Consider the following 9,632-nt stretch of genomic DNA (forward strand, 5'->3'; position numbering starts at 1 on the left):
TCGGGTGTGAGAAGATCAGTTCGAGAAAGAAGGAAGCTAGAAAGGTATAGTCCATCTACTTTTTGTTCAAATTTTTCTTTATCTATTATTGATGATGATCCCAGAATTATGAAGGAAGCAGTAGATTCATAGGATGGAAAACTCTTGAAAGAGGCCATGGTTGATGAAATGGCATCTTTGCACAAAAATGAGGCTTGGGATTTGGTGGAGTTACCAGTTGGAAGGAAACCCATTGGCAGCAAATGGGTGTTCAAGAAGAAGACAAATGTTGAAGGAAAGGTGGAGAAATACAAAGCTTGGTTGGTAGCAAAAGGTTATTCCCAAGTTTCGGGAATTGATTTTGGTGATATTTTTTCTCCCGTTGCTAAGGTAACTTCTATTAGATTACTTTTATCTATTGCTGCTACTTTTGATTTTGAGGTAGAACATATGTATGTGAAGACAACATTTCTTCATGGGGATATGGAAGAGGAGATCTACATGAAGCAACCTGAAGGTTTTGCGATGAAGGGTAAGAAAGAATTGGTATGCAAGTTAAAGAAGTCTCTATATGGGTTAAAACAATCACCAAGGATGTGGTATCAGAAATTTGATACATTTATACGGGGACTTGGCTTCACCAGAAGCAAAGCAGATCACTATGTGTATTTTAAACTAATTGGTGACCGTGTTATTTATCTGGTCTTGTATGTGGATGATATGTTGCTAGTTGGAAATGACAAAGAAATTATCCAGGATTTGAAGACCCATTTGTCCTCCAAATTTGACATGAAAGATCTTGGTGCTGCAAACTATATTTTGGGCATGGAAATTAAAAGACATCAGACAAAGAGGAAGCTTTGGTTAAACCATAGGAAGTATGTCGAGACAATATTGCAGAGGTTTTATATGCAGGATAGTAAACCAGTGAAGGTTCCTATTCCTGTAAGTGTAAAGTTAGCTTCCAAGGAGTGTCCCAAGACACAAGAAGAGGAAGAGGACATGTCCCATGTTCCATATGCAAGTTCATTCGGTAGCCTGATGTATGTGATGGTATATACTAGACTAGACATTGCACATGCAATGGGAGTATTGAGCAAGTTTATGTCAAAACCAGGGAAGGATCACTGGACAAAAATGAAGCAAGTTTTCAGGTATTTGCGTGGCACTAGTGATTATGGTTTGTGCTACCAAGGAAGACCAGGATTTGACAGAGTGTTGGATATTCATGGCTTTGTTGATGGAGATTGGGCTAGATATCTCGATCAAAGAAGATATACAGGTGGGTATGTGTTTAACCTATTTGGAGGTGCAGTCAGTTGGATGAGTAAGAAACAATCTGTAGTGGCACTATCAACTACAGAGGCAGAATACATGGAAGCCACTCATGCAAGCAAGGAAGTAGTTTGGTTGCAGAGATTGTGTTCAAGTATGGGCTTAGTATAGGGAGTTATAAGGATAGGCTGTGACAGCCAAAGTGAAATTTTCTTGGCAAAGAACCCTACATATCATTCAAAGACAAAGCACATTGATGTTCAATATCACTTTGTGAGGGATATGATAGAAGACAAAAATGTGTTGCTGGTAAAGGTGGACACTTTGAAGAATATTGCAGATGCATTGACAAAATCTGTGAGCTCTGAGAAGTTCTCTTGGTTTAGAGAAACAATGGGTGTTGCAGGGCTGGATAAATGACTAAGCTCTCTTGTGGCCCCCTGTGGAAAGAAAACAACAAGTGGGAGAATGTTGGGTTGTGTTATATTCTTTCCATGACTAGCCCACGTAGTTAATCGGGGGGTTAGAAGGGGGGCGGAGCCCCCCCTTCGTTGTGTCGATTGTGTAGAGGGGAGGTCACAGGGGCTTTGAGGGGTGCAGGTAACCCCACTCTATGGGGTTTGGGTAACACCCCGAAAATTTTGTTTTTGGACCCTATATTAGTTTGGGCGGACCTACCTATGGTTTTGTGCATGAATTTTCACACATGGTTTTGGATGCAATGATTTTCGGTCCATTATATTGGATGCTTTGGCATGTATAAATATGTATTGTAACATTGAAAGGAACATAATGAAAAATCAAGTTGGTAGTCCCGATTTTGGGATCCAGGGGAAAATCTCTGTGTATATGTGTTATGCTCTTGCATTGTTTATTTTCTGTGTTTTAGAATTTGTATGCGAATAATTTTTGTATGGGGTTAAATCCTACACATTTCTTCTAAAGAATTTCCCACTGTGCGTAGCCCCAAACATCAAGGTAACTGCAGAACCCTCTTTTCACATAACAACATTTTAATCCAAGTCTTTAATTACTTCAAGTACTTACTAGCAGTCCCTTAAAGAGCCTTTGTTCCACTTTGCTATAGATGATATTTATATTGACCACAAACTCAGTCATAAAACTTCCATGTGTGCAATCAATCCTATGATCCATAACTCGCGTGATATTGCTTCTTGATGCCTCCAGACCTCGTACCAGGTTAGGAGTCCACACTATAGGGCCATCAAGCCTACACGTCCCTTAACTATGGGCCAATTTAGACAACCACTCATGTAGCCCATCAAGGAAGAAACAGAAGAAAGCGTCGGTTTCATCTATATATAAATATCTATGCAACCACTACTTGGATAATTTAGGGCTCTTGTTCTCTTGAGCCGCAAACGCATACACATTTTGGTCAATCCATTCAATCTCTTTCTTTGTAGGAAACCATTTATCACACATCTCTTAAATAGATCCTGGTCCCAACAACAAAACCATTTGTTGGTGTAAGGGGGCCTGACCCATGTTCATATTTGTTCGCGACAACCAACAAAACCCTAACTGCTAGCCCTTTCAGCAACAACCTGCATAGCGTAGGCTAGAGTCTCAATCGAATCAGTATTGGGGGATGTTAGAACTAGGTTTCTGCATCCATAGACCATGTGATAAGTAATCTTAAGCCCTTGTAGCTCAGATCTACCTTCGTGCAAATCTATGTCTTTTTATGGTCCGCTACTACAACTCTAAGAAAATAGCTCTTAGACCTTCACAAAGGTCTGCAATCAGACTTTACAGACCTAAAAGAAGAAAATTGTCCACTTTCTCGTAGTAAACAATAACCCTAGATCTACCTTCGCGTAGATCTACCTGCTTTGCACAATTATCATAACAGATTTAACCATTACCTTCACGAAAATGGATTACTAATTAGTTTATGCGTAGATATTAAGGATTCAATAGATCTATGCAACAATTATACTTTATTCCACATAAAACATATCATTAAGCCATAATGCATAACTTGAACATAACTAAGAATATGACACAGAGGCAATATATTTGTTCCAAAATCAGTCTTTATTAGATTCAGTGTTCAATTTATAGACTCTTCCACCCTACGCACCCAGCTGCAAGGGCCCATGCACTCAGTTGCAAGAGCCTTCCCCTTTCACCTAAGTACAAGAAACATAGATTTCCTACCTTAGAACTTGCCCAAAACAATAATCTTCTATCTTACTTACCCTTTCTAGACTTGCTATGACTCAAATATATATAGCATTTTTGCTTACAATACCATGGTCTGCGGCCTATGGGTGAGTCTAAAAACTGACCTATCACTTACCCATACAAGGGTCTAAAGCCCCTTTGAATCCTAATTATCTGTGCGCTCCTCTTTCACATTTCGCAGAGACTTTACATTCTTTACAAAATTCTTCTCAAAAATTGGTTAAACTAACCCAAAATTGCCCCTAGCGACCTTATCCCAACACTTTGGAAATACAAGATTCACTCGTTGAAAGCCTTTCCCCAGAAGTTGTTTCCGAAATTAATGTTGTAGAATCATCTACTGGCAAGAGTTAATTGTTTGGAGGCAAAAATAAGGGGAAAGGTAAATCGAAACAAAATGCTTCTTTGAAAGAGAAACTCACTAAAATTTAACCTACTGACGAGAAATGAAAACCTCACTATCCTTACCTTATTTGTAATGAGGACCATTATATGAGGGAATTCCCACATCAGGAAAAGGTTTGAAAATTCATTAAAGGTTCTCCAACTCCCATTGTTTTGAAGGATCCATTTCCTTCTCAAGATAGAAAAATGGTTTCTCATAACATATATTCCTCTGTCGCATTGCAAGATATAATGATGATGTCTTCGCAACAAGTTATTGTAGCTACGAGATCAAAATATTACAGATCTAAGGGTCATGTGGTTAATGGGAACGAGGCTAGTTCATCTGGTCAACCTTCTAGTTAAATTCCTCCTCCTCCTTCTAAACCATTACAGATCTATAAACCAAATCCTAGCATCATGATTCAACCACCTTCCAAAGGTGTGCTTTGAAAATTAACTTTCAACCCACATGTTAGAACTACATAGAATTACAACATTATTGAAGACCTGGCTATGTCTCCTTCCATAATGTCAGCTCTTGAGGTGCTACAAATATGTCTAGTACAATGAAATCTATTTTTGTCAACCATTGGAGCTGTTGATCTGCATGATTCCAATCTAATTATCTTTGATCTTGAGAGCCATATACCTATAATCCCACATTAACTAGCATTCGAAATTCCAGTTTTTTTCAAAACCAAATGAGTGTTTCACACAGTTTTTGACAAAGGAGCTTCTATGTGTATTATTGCGATTTCTTTTTGGGAAGCTTTAGGTTCTCCAACTATCAAACAACCACCTGCCACTCTGAAAGCCTTTGATGGAAGAGGTTTTCATCCTTATGGAATCCTAAATGATCTACCCATAGAGTTAGAGGATAAAACAGTGGCGATCAAAGTTTAAGTTGTTGATTCTCAACTCAATTACAACATTTTTCTTGGTTGAAGTTGGACATATGCTATGCTAGCAGTGGTCTCATCACTTTTCTGAATGATACAATTTCCTCACAAAGGGGAAACTATCAAAGTAGATCAGTTGTCTTACTACACTTTAGACTCTAGCTCTAAGGTAGCATACCTTTTGTTGGAGAAATGAATACTCTTTATGAGGATATTGGTGTTAGTTTTCTCAAAGACTCATCACTCATGGGGACCTTTGTACTCCCTCCACCTAACTTTCCTTATAATTTTTCTGAGGTTAACATGATTACAACAAGCACTATGGAATATTTTGATCCATGGATAGTGCCTTGAGAGTCTAAATTGACCTCCTATGGAAATGAGATGCCTTTGATCCCACTTGAATTGGCTTATCAAGCAACTCAATCATATTCTGACCCATCATCATATGAGATTGATTGAGTGAATACGATCAATGATGATTATTCTCCTTTACCTTATTTAGAACTAGTTTCACTTCCTGATCCTTTCGACTATACATTCTGATTAACGAAAGTATTATGGAGGTCATGAATTCAGATAAAATTCCATGGAATGATTATCATCATCATTCGTCTTTTCTACCTGACCCTGGTAAAATCGAGAATGATTTTTCAACTATGTTTTTGCCTGAGATTGTAGATAATCCGAAATGGCCCATTTCAGTTTTTCAAGATGAATTCGAAAAGAATTTATGAAATATATCTACAACGATTTCCATTGACATCTCAGTCAAAACAGGAATTATTTAAAATATTCACATATGCCCTTCTTTCTCATTCGAAGAGATTCGAACGTTTAAAGTCCTATTTTAAGCATTCCATGATAATTTTTCCTAGTCTTATGAGGAAATGCTAGGAATTGACCCAAGCACTGTTTTGCATGAGATCAATACTTACCCAGATTCAAAACCTATCAAAAAATCATTACATCTAGACTTGCATCCATGAAAGGTTGTTATGGTTAAAGATGAGATCGAGAAGCTGCTCAAAGTAGGTATCATCTACCTAGTTCCCTTGACTGATCAGGTGTCCAATATTGTACTTGTTAACAAGAAGCAGGGAACCATTAGAGTATGCGTTTATTATAGGTATATAAATAAGGCTTGTTTGAAGGTGTTATGAAACCAGCTCACAAAAAGATAGAAAAGAGAGATCCACGCCTTAGAATTCAGCCTCTTCGAGGGGGCAACCTCCTTTACATTAAATAAATGAACAATTCTTGGATGATACAAATGAAAATACCTCCTTTCTATATATAGGAGTCTAAGTGGTCCCAATACAATCAAAGCCTACATAACAATAATATTGTAGGGCACAACAGTAACAATGGTGGGCTTCTATGTGGCATAATAGTAACAATATGGGCACTACATGGGTACATCAATATAATAAGTGGGTTATACTAATAACAATAAGGGGTTACACTAGTAGTATAGGGGCCTAACATGCCCCTCTCCTTCAAAAAGCGTTGTCCTCAACGCTTGAGTAGTTCTTGATGCTTCTATATAAAATTCTTGTCCTCCCATGTGGAATATTCAGCGGGTAAGTTCTTCCACTTGATGAGATACTCTGAAATTGATCGATTTCGTAGCTGTCGGGTTCTTGTTTCTATGACTGCTCCAGGTTCCAATATGATTTTTTCTTCCTCTTCAATTTCTGGCAATATTGCTTGAATTGGGATCTTTTGCAACTTTTGAATAAGTCGCCATACTTCTTCGTTCTTCTTCCATTCATCCGTTGCTTCGTTTATCCAATTTGGTTGGATAGCATAAATAGCACAAAACAATGCTTCCACATCCTCATCCTTGAAGCGTCTTCCCATTCGGTAAGGTCGCCATTTTTTAAGTGCATGTAGTATTGCCAACATTTCCTTCTCATAAATAGCTTGCTTGAGATGTAGTAGTAAAAATACCCAATCACTCACATCAAAACATTTTTCACTACGATGTTGATCTACCTGTTGTTTCATTTGATTTTGCACCGAAGTGGCGTTATCCTTTAAAAGTTGGAGAACTTGCTGTTGATGCTCGATATGATCTTTCTCTACTTGAACCTTTTTCTTCTTGATATGTCCTTCTATCTTTTGAGGAGTGGTAATTTCTTCCAGTCCTTTACAAGATATGGTTGGATTCATTTCTTGATGCTCTATGTGATCTTTTACTTCTTGAACATTTTTCTTCTTGATGTGTCCTTCTATCTTGATAGTTTGAGGAGTGGTAATTTCATCCATTGAATTACAAGATATGGTTGGATTCATTTCTTCTTTCTCAATGTGATCTTTCACTTCTTGCACCTTTTTCTTCTTGATATGTCCTTCTATCTTGAGAGTTTGAGGAGTGGTAATTCTTGCCAAGGCTTTACAAGATATGGTCTGATTCATTTCTTCTTTCTCTGGGGTGGTGTCCTGACGTATATCCTCTTCTTTTGATGTTTCTTGATCCTTTTCTTCCTCCTCTTCATATTCTATGTAAAATAATTTCTTCTCAGCACACCTATGACCTTTAGTGCATTTTCTATCACAATTGTAATAAAGCCCTTTTTCTCTTTTTTCTTCCAATTGTTGTGGTGTAACCCTTGTAGGTTGTGGAAGGCTGGGAGAAACAACACTTCCATCTTTATAGTTGTGAGGGGTATGCTTCCTGGTTTCCATAATTTTGCTTTCCATTATGTCACAAAGCCCTTTTACTCTTTCCAATTGTTGTGTTGTTGCTCTAAAGAAGGTGTTGCTCTTTATATCCTCATAATGTGCTATCATTTCCTCCGTGAAAATTGACCACGTAACAAGTTTTTTACGAGAACAAAGCCCTTTGTACCATAAAAATTGATCTGGTTCTAAATATGAAGATGCAATACATACCTTTTGTAACAATTTTACACCATGTATATCAAAATATTGCTCCATCTGAAGTATCCAATTTACCGGATCCTTGCCATCAAACTTCCTCATCTTGCTTTTTCTTGATTTTCGGAGCTCTACCTTGAAACGACTGTAACTCTGTAATTTCAGATCTTTAAGTTCTGAACTTGAGACCTGTAGTAGCCCTCTATGTCCTCTTTCCAATGCAACAAGTCTGATCCAAATTGGATTCTCCAAGAAAAAGTTATGCACAATCTCCCGCAGTGACCTGATTATAGACTGGTTCAGTAGAGCGAACTTGTATGAAGTGCCACGTGTCACTGTTTCAACCTTTGACTCTAAAAAATATATAAACAGAAACTACAGTCCGTTCTCTTTCTGTACCTTCTTACGAAATTTTAATCCGATGCTCAGAAAGAAAGTTATGACGATTTTCCCCAGGTCACCTGTTTTGAGTGTAATTCAGGAGTCTGCAAAAAGACCAACTTCCGCAGATCATATCTCCGAAAATATCGCGCGAAAAGATCTGAAATTTGGACCCAAGGTTCAGCGCCAATTCTTCTCAAATGGGTTTTTTTTTTGCGACTTCTGAAACGTCACAGAAAAAAAGTTATAGCGAAAATGCCACGATGACCTGTTTGGAGCAGCGAAACCCTAGAATCCAAAGCTCTAATACCAAATGTTATGAAACCAGCTCACAAAAAGATAGAAAAGAGAGATCCACGCCTTAGAATTCAGCCTCTTCGAGGGGGCAACCTCCTTTACATTACATAAATGAACAATTCTTGGATGATACAAATGAAAATACCTCCTTTCTATATATAGGAGTCTAAGTGGTCCCAATACAATCAAAGCCTACATAACAATAATATTGTAGGGCACAACAGTAACAATGGTGGGCTTCTATGTGGCATAATAGTAACAATATGGGCACTACATGGGTACATCAATATAATAAGTGGGTTATACTAATAACAATAAGGGGTTACACTAGTAGTATAGGGGCCTAACAGAAGGACAACTATCCTACCACCTATATCAATCAAATCATTGACGATTGTGCTAGAAATGAAATGTTTTCATTTATGGATGGATTTTCTGGCTACAACCAAATCAACATACTCCCAGATGATCAACATAAAATCACATTCATATATCCACGGGGAATTTTTCCTATCAAAAACTCCCATTTGGTTTGAAGAATGTCGATGAAACTTTCCAAACGACCTATTTCTTACACATTTCACGATATCAAACATATTGTGCAACCTTATTTGGATGACTTGTCAGCTCATTCACTCAGACGGGAAGTCTATGCAACAAATTTGAGAGTTATCTTTATTAGATGTTGTCACTATAATATACACTTGAATCCCAACAAGGGTGTTTTTGTGTGTAATTCGGTTGATTGCTAGGATTTTCCTTTCAGAGGAAGGCATTCGTGTCGATACACTAAAGGCTAAGGCTACTGCAAATTTTCCTCCTCCTTCCAGTCTCTTCCAACTCCAAAATTTGCAAGGGAAAGAAATTTTTCTACGTCAATTAATCTAGAACTACACGGACTTAACTAAAGGTTTTATGTGACTATTGAAAAAGGACATCTTATTTACTTGGGATGAAGTAGCTGAAAAGGCCTTTGATGCACTTAAACATGCGTTGACCCATAGACCGTTGTTGTATCCTCTAGATTGTCATCGAGACTACCTTTTATACTTAGTTTCATCTGATGTCACTATTGGCATGGGTTTATTTCAAGAAGGCGAATTGAATGAAGAGCATGTGATATATTACTGAAGCATAAATTTGACCAAAACTGAAGAAAAATATGCACATGTGGAGAAATTGACCTTGGTAGTCATTTAAGCTACCTAATGATTTTGTCACTACATTATATTGTGCAAAAATACTTTAATTTATGATTGCAACCCCATGGCTTATATTGTTATGAGACAATTTATATGGGGAAAGTATTCCAAATGGATA

Source organism: Pinus tabuliformis, chromosome 6 (genome assembly GCF_031772625.1).
Source record: "Pinus tabuliformis cultivar Carrire ecotype Pingquan chromosome 6, CPIR1, whole genome shotgun sequence".
NCBI lineage: Eukaryota > Viridiplantae > Streptophyta > Pinopsida > Pinales > Pinaceae > Pinus > Pinus tabuliformis.